The sequence below is a fragment of the Pomacea canaliculata genome, linkage group LG13, assembly GCF_003073045.1.
Source record: "Pomacea canaliculata isolate SZHN2017 linkage group LG13, ASM307304v1, whole genome shotgun sequence".
Classification (NCBI taxonomy): domain Eukaryota; kingdom Metazoa; phylum Mollusca; class Gastropoda; order Architaenioglossa; family Ampullariidae; genus Pomacea; species Pomacea canaliculata.
The window spans coordinates 16,127,713-16,147,985 of NC_037602.1; the positions used below are offsets into that span (position 1 = coordinate 16,127,713).

The 20,273-nt window shown below is 43.4% G+C and overlaps 1 protein-coding gene across 3 annotated transcripts in view; it reads right to left on the reverse strand.

Annotated features, from left to right (window-relative positions):
• Positions 1 to 7,604, reverse strand: part of LOC112554035 (hemicentin-1-like) — a 130,889-nt gene extending 123,285 nt beyond the window's left edge. For 2 of the 3 annotated variants that reach the window (XM_025221609.1, XM_025221607.1), the window contains exon 1: positions 6,880 to 7,604. The gene's annotated coding sequence lies outside the window, so the exon portion shown is untranslated. The remainder of the gene's footprint in view (positions 1 to 6,879) is intronic. The other variant, XM_025221608.1, reaches the window with a different exon arrangement.
• Between the last annotated feature and the right edge of the window lie 12,669 nt (positions 7,605 to 20,273).

A 20,273-nucleotide genomic window follows, 5' to 3' on the forward strand; every position in this document is an offset into this window, starting at 1 on the left:
AAAATCAGGAAAACAAATTGTAAAATTAAAAAAAAAAAACAGCATTCGAGAAATTTCATGTAAAAGACGCCGCGGCTTTCTGTATATAAGAAAGAAGCTTATTGAAGAAAGACAAAGGACTGAGCTTTAAGCCCATAGAATGACAGAGCAAAGAAAGAAAAATAATGGCAGCAAGTGCAAGATCAAGGAACATGGCTTTGCTATTGCGCCAGGGTCTCCAACCAAACACTGTGATGAAAGGGGAAAATGAGCTGAAGGAGAGATAACGATGACCAGACAAGAGGCAAGTGAGCATAAAAATGGAATAAAGATAAATAAATAAACATCGCCATGTTGGCAGGGGTCAAGACCTCTACAGACGTATTTTGGGTAAATGTAGGAGAAACTGGAGATGTTGCCACAGCCAACACAACTCTTTGGGAGTCAGACCTCAAAGACACAATGCCAGCCGTTCGACTGGAATAAATGCAGGAAGAGGTTTAATAATACATGTTCGTCAGATTTTTTTCTTCTTTGCGTCTTTCCTTTCCTTCCTTTACAAGGCCAAGTGATTTGTAACGATAGAATCTTAGCGGCTGACGGCGTTAAAAACGATTCCACAACTTTTTATTTCTTCCTGTCTTTACCTTCCAGTTGCAGTAAAATACAGTCTTTTCTTTTTTTTCTTCTTTCTTTCTGTCATTATGTTGTTCATTCTTTCGTTCCGCACGACTAGCCCAGCCTACTGTTTCCAACACCAAAACACTTCTCAGCTTCCCACACGCTCGCACCCACACACAACCACGGAGAACATGAGCCTGTCGCAACTTCATCAGCGACAACGACGACCGACAACATCACAGCGTGTGGCAGCAGCAGCAGCCAGCCACTCTTGGCGACCTCTGACCTCCAAAGCCGTCTCCTCGCCTCCCCGGATACAACCATCAGCCACGCTTTGCCTGCCGGGCGGGACTTTGACTTCGCCATCTGATATTATTTATTGCTTTCTCCTTGACTGAAAAATTCTCCATTTAATGTGTACGTAGCCTGCAGTTTGATATTTTGTTTGTCTTTCCCAACTTTATTTACCTTGACAACAGAGGGTTGCCATTTTTTACTACATGAATCACCAATCTTCCAGAACGAAAACAATTTTCCAGATAATAGGGTTCTTAGGTAAAAAGTATATTGACAAAAATAAACAACAAATAAACCAAAATAGCTGATAAGAAGCTGGAAGTATTTAGTGGTAGAGAACAAAAGGATAAAAAAGATAATAGAAATAGAGGAGTTGTTTCATCAGCGCTAAGTGTGAAGGTGTGTTGGTGTTTGTTCTTAGTGTGAGAGTATTATTGCATGTTATTAAGTTAGTGTGGAAAATAGACAGGTATGTATATTTGTAAATATACTTGATAGTGTAAAAGAATGCGTTTACTGACGTGTACATCTAACAAAAATATATTTGGAAGCCGACAAGGAATGTGACATTTTATCAAACCTCTCCCCAGTGGGACTCGATGACTGCCAGCCCCAAGCCCTTTCCATTTACATAATCTGATAAACAAGAATAACAATTTAAACAGGGTGCGACATGAAGTCGGGCGGAGGTGTGGGTAGGGGGAGGGGTAGGGAGGCATCCATGTCCTGTGACGACTGCCAGCGGATGTCAAGCGTGACACGGTGTCAATGTTTGCACCTTTACACAGCAGTAAAGGTCCGCCAGGTAAGTAATTTACCTGTGCAGTCGTGTAAATCGAGGTTTCCTGCCGGTTTGGAATGCGGGTCAGGCCGGCAGTAACTTCAAACTGAAATGTTTTGCCCCTCGAACCGAAAGCTGTGGGAGAGGGGGGCTGTGAAGTCTACCATACCCAGACAGTAATTGCGTATTGCCACTCCTGACACCCTGAACCGATCCATTTTGCACCTCAGAGGTTCAACTGCACAGAAATTCTTGAGCAACATTTCTTTTCTTGTGAAAAGTCCTTCTTGCCTACTACTGTCAACGTTTATGATCTATCTATTCACGGACTCATCCATCATTATCGTCTTCCAGCTTTCATTTTAGTCCCTTCTTTGTGCGAATGTATTTGTGAAGGAGTCACGACTCTCTTGAACCCGTCTGCTGGGTAAACAAGCAGTTGGCTCGGTCATCAATACGGTTTAATACCCGTCGGACAGCCTCCTACAGGTCGTCTGCCGTCAAAAGGTCGAGCTACTTTGTGCGCCATTTTTATTGAAACGCAATTGGCGAGAATCACGAGCAGACGCCATATTTTTTCTATCGTCGACGACAACCGCTGTTTGTACGAAAGATTTGGCTCGGTCGATGCCGATGTGTCCAGGTTCTGCTCGCAATTTAACTGTCAATTAAATCTGCTCTCTGATTTTGCTAGGACCCCATGCTGGTTTTGTTGTGGAGCCTGAATCTGCGTTGCCAGCAGGATACGAATTTATTTTGTTAAAAAACTTCAAAACTTTTTTTCTGAAGCAACGAGCTGCCCCCACTGGCGGCATGGCGGCGACTCACCCAAATAATTACGACAGGGGAAGCAATTCTGGCTGTTTACCGCCTTTGCGACCCTCCTACGCATTTTTCGGATGAATGGCTAAATGATCTTCAATTTAAAGTGGAGAGGACGGGCCTATTCTGCTGTTGCAGGTAGTTATGAACGGCACGCGGCTGTCTCAGGGTTGCGTCATCGCACCCCTTGGTCCGGTGAGCGTGTCACGTGGTACACTGGTGAATGGCGGTGATGCGCCATCTGTAGGCAGAAACAAAGTGCTGCAGGCTGTACATCTTCCAAAGCATTCATCTGCACCAGGAACATAAAGCTCTAATGGACTGCTAACCCAGGTCACGGTATAAGGTAATTCAGGTTTTATTTCCTCTTCATCTGCGCATGCGCCACAAATCTGCGCATCATGGATCAAACTCAAGCTGTCCTCACGTTGCCTTTAAACTGGTTTTTTGACTATAAATAGAAGTTGAAAGGAAAGTGCGTAGGCCACACCAATTGTCAAAGATTATTGAGAAATTTCTTAATCGGACTAAGTGGCCAAACATCAAACCTCCGAAGTGTCCCGAAGTCTCATTGGTCAAGCAAACAAGTTGGTTCCGAGCTCATCTGATAAAGTTATGCAAGAGTTTTACATCGCCATCACTTAAAATTACTTTTACCAAGCATGGCCCAGTGTTCCCCTATATTTACCTTTAAAAAGAAAGTGAAAGGATTCCGACTATCGCTGTACTCGTAAGAAATGTTTACACCTAGAATTGACATAAACACGTTCGACAACAGCAACAAAGGCAAGGAATAGAATAATTATATTACACTGGGTTTTTTTTTTTTAATTTACGCTAAATTATTCTTCCGTCAGAGGGCGCGATGGTCATAGCTGCCTGGCCTACATTCGAGGACGTTCAACTTCCGGTTTCCTTGATTCGAAAGGTCGGACCTCATCCTCCGTGCGAAAAACCACGAGCCTACTTTTTTTTTTTCGTTTAAATAAAAGGTTAAAGTTCACACTTTTTCGAAGTGAATGGAGTTAGCCGGCATCATCAGAGAATACTACGTGATTCCTCCTTCTTCCTCCCACATGGCTTCGTTGCTGACACCTGCGAGCGTAACTGGTTGCACGTGGCTTGATGATACAAGTGCGTAGTACTGTGACGTATTCCTGCCGAATGTTGCTAGTTGCTGGTCACCAGCTCCCCGTTGTGTGGCGCTGCAAGTGTTGCCATCCCGAGCGCTGTTGCATGTCGACATCGCTAACCCGAGCCTCACGTGTTGCGTTTCTATTTTCCGTGTGACGTGATCACATTACGGTAGAGGTATGTCACCTAACTCTTGTGTGTAGCGAACGTGAAAACCTCGTCAAGTACTGATGGTGTTGACGTCGAGTCACCTGTTGCCGGTACGAGTGACGCATGTCTCACATGACCTTACTTCACTAAACACGTGTTACGTCACAGGTCTCCACGACGGTCGCTATACCAATTGCTACGTCACGTGTCAGTGTGATCCACGTCACTTGTGCTACGTCACGCGTCTCTCCGAGCATTAGGCCAACGTGACCCCCACGCCAAGTGTCGCTAACATCACGTCACACTACTCTGACTCCTGCACCAAGTGCGAACAACACCAGCGTTGCGTCACATGCTGCGACCTTGACCCTGCGCAGTGTTGTGCGTCGCGTGCAGCTGCGCACCGCCGCCCGACTGTGGGAAGGGCTTAACGGGACAGACGAGGGCTTAGCTCCTGGCTGTATACAACCCGCACGCACCCCATGAACTGTCGTTAATGCTTCTCGGACCTTTCAACACCGGGGTATCTATAGCGTCTCTCGGCAGAACACATACTTACGACTTGACTGCTCGACAGAACACGTCACCACACGGCCCCCACTGCTTGCCTCTCCCTGACAGGTTCGAATTCAAAACGAAAAAAAAAGATGGGTGGTTAAAGGACAATCAGGCTTAAAGGTGAGAAGTTAATTTGGGCAGAAGCATTTTCTCTCAGGAACATGGCTTCCTCTCGGTTGCTCTGTCCATCTCATTGCATGTCACGGGTTTTCTTTTTTTTATCTTTTGTCGTCTTATCGGTTGTCTTTTAAAGCCTTCTATGCATCTGATTGGACAAAACGTAGAAGTTAAATTTTCGAAGGAAGGAAAAGCGCATTGATAAGAGTTACACAAAGAGAAACAGATGACGGTGGGGTTCAGATTTGAGGAGCATCACAGTAACCGCACGTGTAGGAAGGGAATAAAGTAGAAATAACGAAGGGTGGGGAGGGACAAAGATACTTTATACTTCATATCATGACTTAGAGAGATTTTAAGTATAATTTTAACAAACCAAAGCAGAAAATAAACATCAACATATAAGAACGAACAGTTTTGCTGCATTGGAATCCAGAAATACCTATACAACCATCAGGCACAGAACATTTATGTCTGATGATTATGCATTTATACTCTGAATATACATTGTTCTGTCTCTCAAGAATGGAGACAGGGCTTCTGCTTACTCAAAAAATTGCGTACAGTACGCATTAAAAGTTCGGAGGACCCCTTCAATTTTCGTCAATGGGGTCCCATTCAAATTTGGGCGAAGAACAGGGACCCCTTAAAAATCTGAAGAAGGGTTCCCTGGAACCCCAAAGAATTTAGCCTTAGCAGAAGCCCTGATGCAGACATATAAGCATATCTCCTAAATAATACCATAATTATTTAACCCTTTCGTTTTACACAGTTTTATGTTCACAATACCCTAAATTAATACACAACCTTTCCCAGCTTCACCTGTGTCCACTGGAATCGTCTTTGTCCTAACTGTCCTTGCCTCAGGTCTGCAGTTTGGGAGAGAGATCATTTGGTCTTCAGACACTCCCAGCCAGCGAGAGAGAGAGAGCAGGAAATAAATTAGAACCGTTGAAAAGATTTAGTGCTTGTGTGTGGTGTCGTGGGAACTGCACATGTTTATGTCTAGCTGATGCTTAGTATGCGTGGGAGGTCACTTCCGGTGACACTTGCATCGAGGGACAATCACGACAGAAATGGAGTTTATAAAAAAAACAAACAGGAAAAAAAAAGGTGTGTCTGTAAATGTCTAACCCGGGAAAGACAAGCTAAACCAGAGCTTTCACATTTTTAGGGAATTAAACAAGGCATTACCCTCTCTGGGAACTTGACAGAGGAGGATAAACGTTGTAAGAAGAAACGAAAGCCTGCCTAAGGATTTCTGTCACTTCGTGGTGGATTGAATTTTTTTTAAAAACTGCATTATTTATCGAATGATGATGGATAATGATCATCACATGACAGCTGTCCTCGCTCATAATGTTGTTGTATTCCTGGCTGGCAGGGTAATAAATAATTATACACACCCCCAGCCCCACCACCCACCTCCACGCGAGGTTTACTGTTCTCTGGCATCATCCTAGGGATGCCACTGTCATCCTTGACCTCTAACCTATGTTCAAAAACGAGTACATAAATAATCATCCATGTCTTTGCCACGGCCTTACCTCGGGAGCTGGGGTAGGGGTAGATGGCGGGGTGGGATGGGGGATGAGCGGTAAAACATTCCAATAAGCCTGTTCTCAATATTTTACTAGCGACAGTCTGAGCCGGAGAAATCAAGACAAGACGTTGATGATGATTGAAAAACGAGAGGAAAGTGAAAGAGAAGAGAGATATGCCAGGATGTCTACCCGCCACTACATTCTGTCTTCTTTTTATCAGTGTAGCAAACTGTAGCGCAAATATGGCGGATAGTCGGTTGAACATGACTGATTGTATGACAATATTATAATTGTAATAAAATTATCATTAGTAATTGTAATAATGTCTGTTACTGTAATAACATCGCCTTTGCTTAGAGTTACTGTGATAAAGATTAGCATCGTCTGAGCTATGATGTAATGATGTGCTAATTTTCTTTTCATTACTGTAGCTGAGTAATTCGGGTGACAATTACTGTAATACTGTGTAAATCGCTTGGATATACTCATGCAGGGTGTAACACTGCTGAGAATTAGTGTAAAATAGTGTGTAATGCTCTTAGCATTATTACTGTAACACTGTGCAGCTTGACTTAGCATTACTGTAACACTGTGTTACTCGAATTAACATTACAGTAACACTGTGTAACTGGCTGAGACTGTAAAATAGTTTTAGCATTATTGTAGCATTGTGGAACTTGGGTTAAGATTACTGTAACAGTGTAACACGACAGGTAATGTAAAACAGTCTATGTTGGTGTTAGCAGTCGTGTAACACATGACCCGCCATCAAAACTTCTTTTCAAAACACTCTCAAACAAGTCTGTGTTGCTTTACCAGTCCGACATAACAACAACCCGAACTTTCAACAAATTGAGTTTAAAAAGTTGTTCTTACCTTCTGTAGACGAAATCCTTGCTCCGTGAAGTACCCTCGATGTCCGGCCACACCTACACACCTGTCCTGGGTGACCTGGCCAGTCGGCAGGTGTCGCACACTCACCTACACATGAGCACGCACAGGTAACACACACACACCCCGTATGCACAGGTTAGTATCCGCTCAGAAACCCTGCAGGGGGGTCAAACCGACAGTCAAGGTAGACGATCCTTTCCCCTCTCAACCACCACCCCCCGACTTTCACGGTGCGAGTTTGAAAGTAGACACGTGATCAGATACTACGCTCGGAGCACCACCACCACAGCGCTGACAACTTCCTTCAAGAACAACAGCAGCAGCAGTAGTCGTAGTACTCGTAGTAATAGCGCTACACCACCATCAACGTCGGTAGCCTCACACAGAAAGAGAGAGACACCCCGCGTGGCGCAGTGCGCGCGCACACCCGTACGCACCCTCAACACGCACGCACGCACGCATTCACGTCACACGCACCCGCCTGCTCGGCACGGAATGGATTAGCGGGGTACGCTACGCTGCACCACACGCACGCACCGATTTGCCCGGCGCTCGTACTCGCCTTTGAGTGCCGGCGGTTATCACGCGCAGCGCTGTAACGCATGGACCACTCGCGTCAGCGGCTATTGCAGCAGCTCGCGCCGACTCCGTGCGGCTGTCGTGCAACGGATCGCTCTCATGGCTCGCGGCGGCAGACGTGATCCACGCGCTCCTCGTCGCCCGTGGGATCTGTGGTAGTTGTTGTTGTAGTCGTACCTCGGGTGCCCTTTCACCCAGCGAGGTTTTGACGACGGCTTTAGGTTTGGGAGGGAAACGATGGATTTAAATCGTTTCTTTGATGCGACATTCCGTCCACCCAGCACACACCTGTTTCTTTCTCTTGAACGACGTTGTTGTGGTTGTTGTTCACCACAGCAACAACTTTTCATTCTCTAAAGCATCAACTGTTGATCGTTGTTTAATGGAGGTTAAGGTATTTGTCAGTCCTTCTGTCGTTCTCCTGCAACAAGTTATTCGCTGTGTATAGCTGTAGTCTCTTCCGGACTGAAGCAAATGTGAGTGGTTCATCAGGATAACAAGTTGTACATCAATCTCCATGGCAGCAACTCCCTCTTCAGCAACAATTTTCGTATAAAGCTGCCACTCTCTGTCCGGGACAGCAACTATTAGTCACTGTGCAGCAACCTTTAGTCATTCCTACGTGTAACAACTTCATTCTCTCCAGGACAGTTCTTTCATCATACAGCAACAGTCTCTTTCTCCTACTCCCATCCCTCACTCTCGATGCAGTTAATAAGTGTAATTATCATAGATGTCATTACGGAATGTGGTATGGATGCACGAGAGAAACTTTCTAGGCTGGGGAAGACTTGTAACTGCCGGCAGACAGAATGATGTAAAGTGAGAACTTACAAAGCCGACAGCAGTTATACAACATTTATTTATTCTTTCCTCTGCACTGGAGAAATGCTGAATGCGAATAGCCTGTATTAACATTATAGTAATTGTATTTGATAAGCCGGTAGCCACAACTAGAGAGAAAGAAGAAGCAAGAGAGATTTATTCTGAGTGTGTGTTCGTCCGTCTGCGTGTCTGTCTCTGTAAATGTGTATTTATGTTCATGTTCGTGCCAAAAGGAACATGCTTCTAAATCCTCCGCTATTAACGAAGAAATCATTTGTGTATAAGGTTATGAACAGCAGTGTAAACTATCTGTAAATCTTTACAACTTACACCTGTTACGATATTTCACGAGAAAGGATGTAGACAGTGTTTGCACAGACGGCTCGCGGAGGATACGATCTGTAATTTCCATGTACATAACTTTGAAGCAAGTGTCTGATCTTCAACTCCTCTCCTTCTGTGTTTCTTTCTGCTTGTGTGTCCGTCCGTGTGTCTGGACAACTTCTCTCTCTCTCTCTTTCTTTTGCTGTCTCTGTCTTTCTGTCTTTCTATACCGTTATGCATTTCGTTTTGTTTGTTTGCGTGTCTGTTTCTGCCCGTCCGTATGTCTGTCCGCTCATCCATCTCTCTGTCTGTGTGTCTGTCTCACACATGATTATTTCCTGTCCACTTAATTGGTCAATCTTATTATGTACAACACTTGATATTATGTCACAATATACACTGGGATGACTGGGATACATCTCAAGTACCCTACAGGATGATGGACAGAATATTTGCAGAACAGACCTGCTCTTTCTCATCCGCTTTATTTTTTCTTATTTTTCGTTTTTGTATGTTTTGGTCCGTTCTTTATATTGTCTGCCTTGTGTTGTCTTTGTGGATTAGCCTGCTCTGCTTTATTTCTTCTTTGTTGTCGTCCCCACCTTCAGCACCACCTTCAATAGAGATTACTGACCGCAACATCTCGGGTCTTCTTGCCTCCCATCAACACTTATGTCATCTTGCCATCCCCTCTAACGTCTTGCCAACCGTCATCGACATCATAGTTTCATTGCCGCTGTCATCGGCTCCTTGGTTTTCTTGCCACCGCCATCAAGACCACGGTCATCTTGTCATCACGAACACCTCTCGTCCTTCCGCTGTCATCGATGATCTGGTCATCTTGCCTCCATCGTCTTGCCATTGTGCTTCTACTCCGTGACCATCTTGCCATCTTGACTGACATCGTGTTTTGTTATTGCCATCGACGACTTGTCTTTATCGTCGCTGTCGTCGACGTGAGGGTTTTTCCCTTGTGATCAGCGTCTCGCCGCCTCGGTTATCTTGTAATAATCATTATCGGTTTGGATTCTTGTCTTTTTCATCGAAGTATCTAAGTTATCGCTTAGTTGCCGCCACAAATTTTCGTTATCTAGAGAAGACAAATACATGTGCAAGAGAAAGTTCAGCAACGCCCTGCCGGATATCGAATGTCCCCACTTCTCCAACATACACTCGTCTCTGACACACACTCGTGCCTGACACCCATATCTGTGACATACACACCCTCTACGACAAAGAGTGACACCTCCAGCACACTGAACACTGAACAGAAAGAAAGGTTGTTACCTGGAGGCTACGTCACCAGCAGGTAAGTCGCCATCGTTGACAACGCGCCGAGAGGCCAGGTGTGGACAATAAATCTGACAATACACAATACTCGGGTATCGTCCCCTTGGGAAGCATCTGCGTCTGGCTGTCTCTCACTGGATACAGAGACAATTAGGTAAAAGGATTTTTTTAAAACGTATTTTGTCTTCCCTCTGTAATATTCCAATCCTGTAGTTTGCACAATCTGAATGGATCGTATCCTCAATATTTTATATCCGAGATTGGTTATCTCACATACAAACACACAAACACACCCGCTGCATGCATAACAAACAGATGACAGGATAAACATATATCTTTCATCAAGAAGATCTTCATTTACACATTAGGTATTTTTTTTAACTAGAAAAATGCTTCAAATACAAGCTGTGATCTGATTTCCAGACAAAAAAAAGTTGAAGGCTAAAACTTCAAGATTAAATGTAAACAAGAAAATCGGTAACTTTTGACCTTCTGTTTTAATTTCAATTTAATTTCGATCGGCTGTACTCGCTGAATGAAATAAACCGCAGAAGTGCAAACGGTTGTCATGTTAGTATTTTTAGTTTTGTTTTGAATTCCGATTCCTTTTCAAAATATCGTTCTTTGCCTCGAGAAACGGCGGGTAAAGAGTACCTCTCTATATTAACCTTTATGTCAGTCGTGGGTTGTTTTTACATCGATTGATGAAGGAAGAGATTGGAGCTAAATAAATTTTGAATGGATTTTTCGAGTTTCCATCCTGCCTGTAGAGAGAGAAGAAAAGTATGAGAGTCTGGACGCACCAGACCACAGGCGTGGAAGACAGAAGTCATAACAATGTCTGAAAGACATCAGACCCTGAGACTGGAGGGAATGCCAGAAGTCGGATTCTTCACAAGAGGCTGGGACGTCGGATTTCGAGATAGGGATGATTAAGCGATTGTGTGTGTGTGTGTTCAAGAGAGACAGAGAAAGAGAGAGAAAAGAAAACAGAATCCTTTTCATGTCTTTGCCAAAAGGACAAACGCTGTCCGCCATTTGGGATGAGGGACGGCCACGTTGAATATCTGTGTCCAGCTGCATGAGATGTGCTGAAGTGATGTAGTAGTTTAATAATGTCTACAAAATAAATGGAGGGGAACCGACAACAAACATAGTCGATGGCGAAAAAATCCTAAAACTCATTCAACAGCCAACTAACTTAAAAATCATTCGATAACCAACAAACCTACGACTCACGCGGATCTGACAGCAAACTCGGGCGATAACCTGGAAACCTAACACTCAGGCGAAAGTTAACAAACCTTACAGTCTGGTGATAACCAGTAAATCTAATTCTCGTCGACGAAAACGAATGAGAAAGAGAAAAAAAAAAGAGAAAACAAGAGGAGGAAAATAAGAATGTGACCGATGGGTGAGATAATGGGTGGCATGAAAGGTGACATGATGAATGGAATGGAATGTGACATGATAGTTTTCCAAGATAAAAATCATCATCATCATCATCATCATCATCATCATCATCATCATCATCATGATGTGTTTATAGCGTGGTACCTCACTCAAAGCCAGACCTAACTGTGCTTTAAGAACCCACCTACTCACCAGAAAAAAAAATGAAACTCCAGACAAAGACACAAATTCGTTTACCTCTGTTTTTTTTTAACTCCTGTTTTCTGTCCTTTCAATATGGCGTCAGCAAGAAAAAGCGGAGTAACTCTGATCAAACGTCTGACGCATGCGTGATGAGGATGCCGTAGGAGCGCGTATCACGACATGCAGATGTCGCGATTCCTACGATGAGATGCGCTGAGGTCTCCGAGACAAAAGAGATAATGGCAGCCACTGCTTTTTGACCAAAAACTGGTTTTGTATTAGACAGACTCCAACAAACAGAGCGGCACACGTGTCCATCAATCACTCGGGCAGACAATTTCAAGGCTGGAAATAACTGGAGGTTTTTCTCAGCTTAGAGAGGTCATGATTCTTGTTGATCGTTTTATGACTTGACATGCAAGTTCCTCTGTCTGTGCTTCTTTCTATCTTTCCTGTTCTCTGTCTTTATCTTATTTTGTCTCTCTCATAATCATTCTCTGACTTTTTATAAACTGTCTCGATCTCTCTATCAGTGTTTCATTGACCGTGTTCCCTCTCATCCTCCTCCATCTGTTTTGTTTTCTCATTTTTGGTCTTTCGCTTTTGTTTGTCTTTTTTTCTACCATCTATATTTTATTGTCTAGTCTTTTGTCTTCCAGTCGGAGCACCTGTCTGAGAGTGTTTTGTTTTCCCTCTTAATCTCCCCTATCGTTGCCCATTTTCCCACAAGCAGGATAAAGAGCCTACCTACCCTAGACTGTTACAGTTGTTCTTCGTGCCAATCTATAAGTCATTGGCGTCCCCCTGTGTTTCTGCCGGCGACGATCAGATTAGCACCAACAGATGAGGATGTCCACGAAGGCTAACTGTTGCAGAGAATGACAATAGATGACGACTATTCCCCTTCTTTAACTTGTTTTCCGCTAACCCAGCGGGGGATGCTTCCTATGGCCATGGATGTTTATTTACTTTGCTGCCCGGATGATTCCTATTTATGTAAGGTCCTGTCAGGGTGGCCGAGGCACAGGCAGCACACACCTCTGTAAATTGATGAATCTTACAGTCTGCACGGAATATTACTTAGAAATGGAGTTACTTCAGAAAATGTGCCGAAACTGAGACAGGGCTATGGTTAACCCGGGTACTGGTGTTTAATAATGAAAATATAAGCTTGACAGCGTCAAACAAGAAAAAATGTCGGCGTGCCAGGAGTTCAGGAGAGCCCATCAAATTAAAGAAAGAAAATTAACAGTCAACAACATTAACATATCTCAAGAGCAAGATAAAAAAAAAGAATTTACACAAAACATTAAATAAGGAAGGCAATAAACGATCACTTTGGATGTTATCACGGTGTGGAGTCTGTTATGATATACACAATAACATCTTCTGCTACTGTTGCACTCTGTTACAATTCTTATTGTAGTTACTTTATCCTTTCTTAAACAAACCAATACCCTGATCTACAACAATTGAAATACTTCGCGATTATCTTCTACAAACAGTACTTCTCGGTAATTCCTTCAACACAGTTTAACCGAAGTCGCGCGATATTTATTCTCATCAAGACTTTGAAAGCTGCCTACGAAATCAGCTTTAAAAATGCAAAATAAATTTAATTATCTGAATAGTAAATAATAGAATGATCAAGAAGCTGTATATTGACATTTTGTAAAGAAAAGTTCTCTGAAAATGAAATGCAATGTTGTTACCGACAAAGAATCATTTTCCGCTGGAACTGTAGGCGCCGGTCGTCTGATGCCAATTCTCTGGTTGACATCCCTCACAGTGCTTTCGTGTGATTTCTAAAGAAAAACAAGTACGAGAGACAATGCTGATATTGGAAACCAAAAAATGTGGTTTTGTAATAATGTTTCGACTACAACTTCGTAGTAGGTACACAGTCCAGGAACACCACAAAACTGATAACGAAACTAGAAGAGGTCAAGCCAAGAAAGGGAGCGCAGGTCTCTACTTCTCACAACAGATCCACAGCAAGGTGGCAAAGGTGTGTAAAGATATCAATAGCTTTTAACCACTTGTTTATTGTAGCACTCTCACAGGAAGAGCCTGGTGACAAAGTTGCTGGAGGCCAGGAAACCAAAATAGGAGCTTGTCGTGATGTTGTCAAAATGATTATCGTGAAGAGACGCATCACATGTTCTCTTTTCGGCCTGAAGTATTTTGGGCTCATTGAATTCTCAGAGTCTAAACTGTCCTGTGCCAACAATAATAGAGTTGCATGTCCAACATGAGTCACAAAACGTCAACAATAACATAAATATAATCCATTCAGATGAAAATGATACACAGTGACTCTTTCATTTCATGAGATTTCTGGGATACACTGAAAATTGCGTTGAAAAAGTGAAACTTGCCAAGCATTAATTTTCTGTGACTCAGACTAGAATAATGACCAAAAAGAACAGAAAAGAAAGAAACCTTGTAAATGACAGTATTGACATATCGAGACAGCACGATATTATTATGGACATCTGAATACAGAAACCTGCAAGTAATGTGCCAATTACGAGATACGTTGAAAAATAAATCCAATTATCTTCTTGAAGAGAGAAAGGACAAAAACGTGGGAAAGATTTGACAGGAACATGGCTGCACAGAACAGAGCACTCGTGTTTAGATGATGATGTACACATTGCCTCGTTCACAGACATAACAACTGGCAGGCCTCCACAAATGACATTTTTGTCACCATGTTGTTGTCATATTGTTTTTCGTCCCTCGGCAACCTTTCAGTCACTCTGGGACGTGAGCATGAGACAGAGTGAGTTGCTGGTCTTGTAATCTTACAGTCTGTTTGTTATTCCACGACTTTTGCTTGACCTTAAATCTCTCTGCAAATGCATCAAAATTTCAAATAATATCGCTTTTTGTCCTGAGTTTTGTAATAATCGTATTTCAAACTGTCATGTAAATTGGAATTTTACTCAAATAAGGACAGACATAGTTGCTGTGAAGATAAACCACGCAACTGGATATCTCTCTCACATATCTATAAATTAAACATAGAACTTTTTCTCATTCCGTTTAATATACAAGGAGCTAATAGGTCAAATGTAGTAAATCAGAGATGGAAAACAAAAATATCAATGAAGATAATCACTTTGCAAACTTAAGTATACAATAATAGTTTCAGGTTAGAACAATTGTGTCGGGAAAAATACCAAAAAGAATATTCATTTTCTGATGATTAAAACTATTTTTAGGACGCGAATTCCTGGAGCTTGCCTCTGACATTAACCGAGAGTGAATGTGATAAGCCGAGGCTATGGCGAGTGTAAATATGCCGCATTGAAAACGTATGTAAATAGAGCAATTTTTTCTCACAGTCAGTGGGAAATCATATTAACCCCTTTCCTGCTGGCCCCCCGACCGACTAATCTCACCATTCTCAGCTCCGTTGCTAAAGGCACCCCGCCGCCACCAGGACTCTCCTCCCCCATCAGCAGCCCCGCAGCGGGTGAAGAGGAAACAAATATGGCAGGTTTAGAATTCCAGACTGTAAGCAGGGATATTGTCTTCTCTAGAACATGGTTTGGCGGTGTTGCAAGCCAGTGTCCCTTTAGAGAGCCTGGGTCCTTTTGATGATGATAATGATATTAATTGTTGTGATTATGGAAGCGAGCAAAGCAAACATTTTTTTGTTTAGCTCAGAGCTGGTGTGATCAATTTAATCTCAGTTCCAACTCTCAATAGGGAGAGCTCCCAGTTCCATAGACCACCTACCTTTATTTTATTTCTTTTATTTCTACAATAGATACACTTGATGGTATTGTATTCATTTATTGAATTGTATAGATCCTCAAGGGCAATTCCAGATAGCGCTTTGATAATCATATATATATATCGAAATAATTTGTCTTAAACACAACACTGTATAGACAAACACACCCACAGTGAGATAAAATTGGTGACCTTAGGTCACCTACAATAATGAAGAAAAAGAAGGACGAAACAAGACTGCCGTTTGATTTGTTCGACTTTAAATGTATGTCTACTGAAGGATTAAAAATTAAATTTTGTCCTGAGAAAACGGGATCTCCTCAGTATGAAAATACCTCCACTGCTTCATTCTAAGCTCAATTTCCCGTGCCACTACTCCTACATCCTCCCACCCAAACCTCCGTGCAAGGAGCAGAAGTTATCAGTCGAGATGGCACGTGTTTGCGTTCAGTTAGGCGGGTCAAAGGTTTCCGAGTGAGTTGGACTCAGCGTTTGGAGACCCTAATCTGCCTCATTCGCGTCATTCTCTCCCTTTGTCCAGCTTCAACATCCCCGCTTGCCCTAAGCCTAGACAGTCAACACTGTCTGTGCTACCCATTAAGCGCGCCCACATCCCCCACCCCAGCAACATCCACCCGCCTCCTCGTTCCCCGAAGACCATCAATATCTCTGATAGGACAGTCGGGGATTGGCTCTTTGGGGGAAGGGGAGAAAACCGGGGCACAAAGTGACCGCTTGTTGCACGAGGTCCTGCGAGTCTTGTCCATGCTGGACTTGGGTTAATGGTTAGTTCGTGAAAGAAGACGCTACCTCTAATGTACTCATTATGGTTCGGACCCTAGCCTGCAGAACTGGATGGACTAGTTAGTCTTGTCCCTCGGCCCAACGTGGTCGTAAGGGGTGGAAAGGTGGGGGTGGAGGACAATGAGAGGTGAGGCAGCTGTCGGGGAGTAGGTGCATCCGCGAAAGGCAAGTAAGCTCCCCAGCTATGAATGATGCCGTGGCCAGGGTGTACTGCATTGCAAAATTTGGTCAGGGACCTGTCAGAACTAAGAAATCAGACAAAATGAAGTAGTTACTGTTGAAAACGATGACATCCTCCTCCTCCTCCTCCTCCTCCTCCTCCTCCTTATCATCATCATCATCATCATCATCATCATCATCATCATCATCATCAACGGCCGCGGCAGCGGCAATGACGTGCTGATAACCGTGAATACCTCTGCTTGAAGACGCATCCGGGACATCACGGAATGCAGTTAGAGCCTGGACATGAAATACGCGGGCTTTGAGGAAAATTTCCAAATACGATTTGGACAAAGGCTTAGCGAGCGCTCGGTCACACCCACCAGAAACCTAAAGAAGAAAAAATCTAATGAAACCAGCGATAACAGCCAATATTCAACCTCCAAACAGTTTTAGCCTCAAAACTCTGGAGACGTGTGGCTCCCCCTGGGGCAAGTCTTCAAGAACGTCTCTGGCTTACATGAAGCGCTGGAGGAAGTACAAATAAATATGCTAATGCATGATGGGAGAAACAAAAATGAACGGAAGATTGTCTTTCGTCAAGATCGTTGTCTGATGGCAACATCCAATGGTGAAGAATAACGTGAAAGAGCGATTGCAGATGGACACTGGATATCACACCTCCATAGTTCGCTTTCGATCGAGACTTTCACACTTTTTTGTGGGGTGAGCTTTCCTGGCCATGTTATTGATAACATTATTTCCCTGTTAATAATTGCATGATTGCACCATGTCCAGGCTGTCGTCTGTAAGCAGCCAAGCTGTCCTGTATGGGCGGGTACAGGCTGCCAAGACCAGGCGTCCTGAGGTCCCGGCTCGTTACCACCGAGTTGCGACTGGGGGATCGAATCTGACATCGTGGCGACCGTCGTCTCGCTGCCAGTAACATTGTCTGCGCGGAAAGATCACACTGTCGACACACTTTACATTACTTGGTGTCTTCAGTATGTAACCCACCGGAGACAGGTTCGATTACCTTGTTAGACGGGTGGCAAGGCGTCAGTGCGCTGGCCGTCTGACTCGGAGATGAACCAGAAGAGGTCGCCCCTTAGTACAAAAACTTTATATTGAATTTATATTTATTAATATACTTTTTAGGTACAGCGACCTTTCGAGTTTACAGGACTCGTCACGTGACATTGCTCTCCTGTGTGTCAGGTTTAATTTTACTGGCTGACTATTAGTCGGGGATGGTCAATGGGATTTCTTAGTCGAGGTAGAAAAAAGTTTGGTGCAAAGTAAGAGATGAAAGACTCTACAATGTGAAAACATTTCTTTTCTATTATTTCTCTCTGTGTGTGTGTGTGTGAGAGCGAGAGATGACATCCTTAGTTGTTTGTGTCACATAGTGGGGTTCCGAATGAGTGACATCACATGCGTGGGAGTAGTTTCGGTGACAGGTGGTGTGACGGCATGAAATCAGTAGACCACGGAATAAAAAGATACGAAGGCTAGTTTAAGGTCGTTTGGGAAGTGGGATTCTAACATTTGTTTAAGGACATTGCCCTTTCCCTACCCAGTATCTCTGCTTCACCTTCTCAAACCCATTCGGACAGGTGGGAGAAAAGTTCGTTGCGCTACACGAGTATCGAACCGAACACGTATGGGTTATTGGACGCCAGTGCTCTAACCACTCGGCTACCCACTGAATTACAGGTGGTAAGTAAACTACTCGTACAAGTCGTGGTCACCATCATAGAAGGTCTCTGATCTTTCCCCGGGAAAAAAATAAAATAAAAATACTCCGAATAGTCCGTTAGGATGAAACAGCAGTTTTAAAAACATGACACCCATTCATTCAAGCTCTAAACCATGGTTACACCCTTAGCGACCTGTGTGTGAGGTAAATATGGTCTGTGTAAGTGGAGCTATCAACACAGCCAAGAGAAAACTTTTAAATATTTTCAAGTTCGTGGAGATAATGACCGCCTGAAACTCAGTGCGATGCAATCGGGAAAACATTTTCGTGGCGAATGAGGTGAGTGTCTTGATGGACTTCACACGAGGGCTTGTCCATAATGACACACTAATAATAGCTTACTAATTCAAAGTCTGAGTTATAATTATTCTCTGCATATTTCAGGAATGAGATGACATTTTTGCTAAGAACGAAGAAAGTAGTCGACAATGGAGGTTAATGGGGTCAACACCAGTTACCCCACCCCGAAAGTTTGTGAAATAAAAGAAAAAGTAAGTCAGATGAAAAACAGGGACAATGTTTAAAATAAGGAGTTAGATGTGAATCTTTATTGTGAGGAAGAGATGTGTGTATCTGCCATATTGCTACACTTGCAAGTCGTAATGCACTATATCACGGAGGTATTCATGATGAGAGGATGCCTCCTTGTCCAGGGTAAATCAGTGACAAGTGTCTTGTTTCCGTAGTTAGGAAGCGGTGCTCAGACTCCGCAAATGTTTTCTCACCCCCGAGGCCGTAATTGTAAGTCCGTGGCAAAAATTCCTCAGAGTATATTAACAGAAAATATCCTCGGGGTTTAGACAATCTGTCATAGTTACAGAAGAAAAAGTTTTTTTCCCTTGATTTCCTCTATTTTGCCCCTGGGTAACGACTTACCTTCGCTTCATAAGTATGACCCCTGAGCTACGAGCTGTTTGTTTGTTAGTGGTTTTTTTAAAACGCTTGAAGTACAAACTATTTAATGATATGATACAGATTGTGTCACAAAGAAGTGGGTGTAGGGTAGACTAACAGGGTTGGTCTTGTATAATCAGATGTGTCAGTCACAAGCTTTGGATCCTATCCTGTGACAATGAAGATGATTTCATGTAGGTCATATTATGAAACAGACGTCTGAGTATGATGTGGACCATAATATGTCACAATCTGTTAAAATTATTATTAAATTTCTTAAAATATGAAATGCTATTTCATAGCTTGAAATAACTACTAAAGCAATATAAAATACCTTTAATGGGATTCGATCTTGGGACGCTCAATTGTTGTGAAGGACTATAACTACTGAGTTACTGCCTAAACTACACAGGGCGTCATCCGCATGATTTGATGATGACAATTTGAACGAATCATTGTCATGCTCCTCCCACCTACCTTCAACAGTCGCACCCACCAAAACGGAAAATGCCAGGCATGGAGCCTGGCAGCCGAGGTGACCTTTCCCCAAGGGTTATCCGGGCTCTCACACTAAAGGGCCATAACTCTGCGTGCGTTGCCATCCAGACAAGTCCAACGGTCCTGTAGCATCACTAACGGTTGCCTCCCCAGCAGTCCTAGGAAGACGTTGGTCTCACGGCGGCTTGGGTGCCTGCCATTCCTCCAAGTCTGGCTAATTCCCTGTCGCCGGTGCTTAACCAAACTGGAGCAGGAGCAGCGGAAACAGCAAGTGATGTTTGTGGCTACAATAGATATGTAGATATTCTTCAAGCATCGCAGAGTCCATGGCGTTGGGCGCGTGCAGTTTGCTGGTCTCCCATCAGTGGGGTGTGTCGTTTGTGTCTTTCGCTTGGATAGGGGTGTGTGGTCTGATGGTTTCAGCTGTGGACTGTTTGAACCTCGATTGGGTCGTTTGTGTCTTCAACTGAGTGCATACCTAGCTGTTATCTTTACAGACTTAATATGCACTCGATCACCCAGATCATTTTTGAAAGGAAAGGAATGAAGCTTTGACAAATATGGAATTTTTCATTTTTTCTCTCAATTTCTTTAAACAAATTACATTTTGAAAAAACGTCAAGATTAAGTTAATTTCTTGGACAAGTTCCTAGAAGCAGGGAACTTTTGTAATTCAGTGTAGTCTTCCCCGGGGTCTGTAATCCCTCATCTTCGTCTGTGCAGCTAGTGGACGTCTGCCATCTATTGTCCGCTTGGTGCAGTGGTTCGTTTGCATTTTTGTAGTCTATAGAGCTCACCTTCACTCTCTATCATCATCATCATCATCAGCAGCAGCAGCAGCAGCAGCAGCAGCAGCAGCAGCATACTAACAATCCATGCCAACCATTGAATAGGTAAGCTA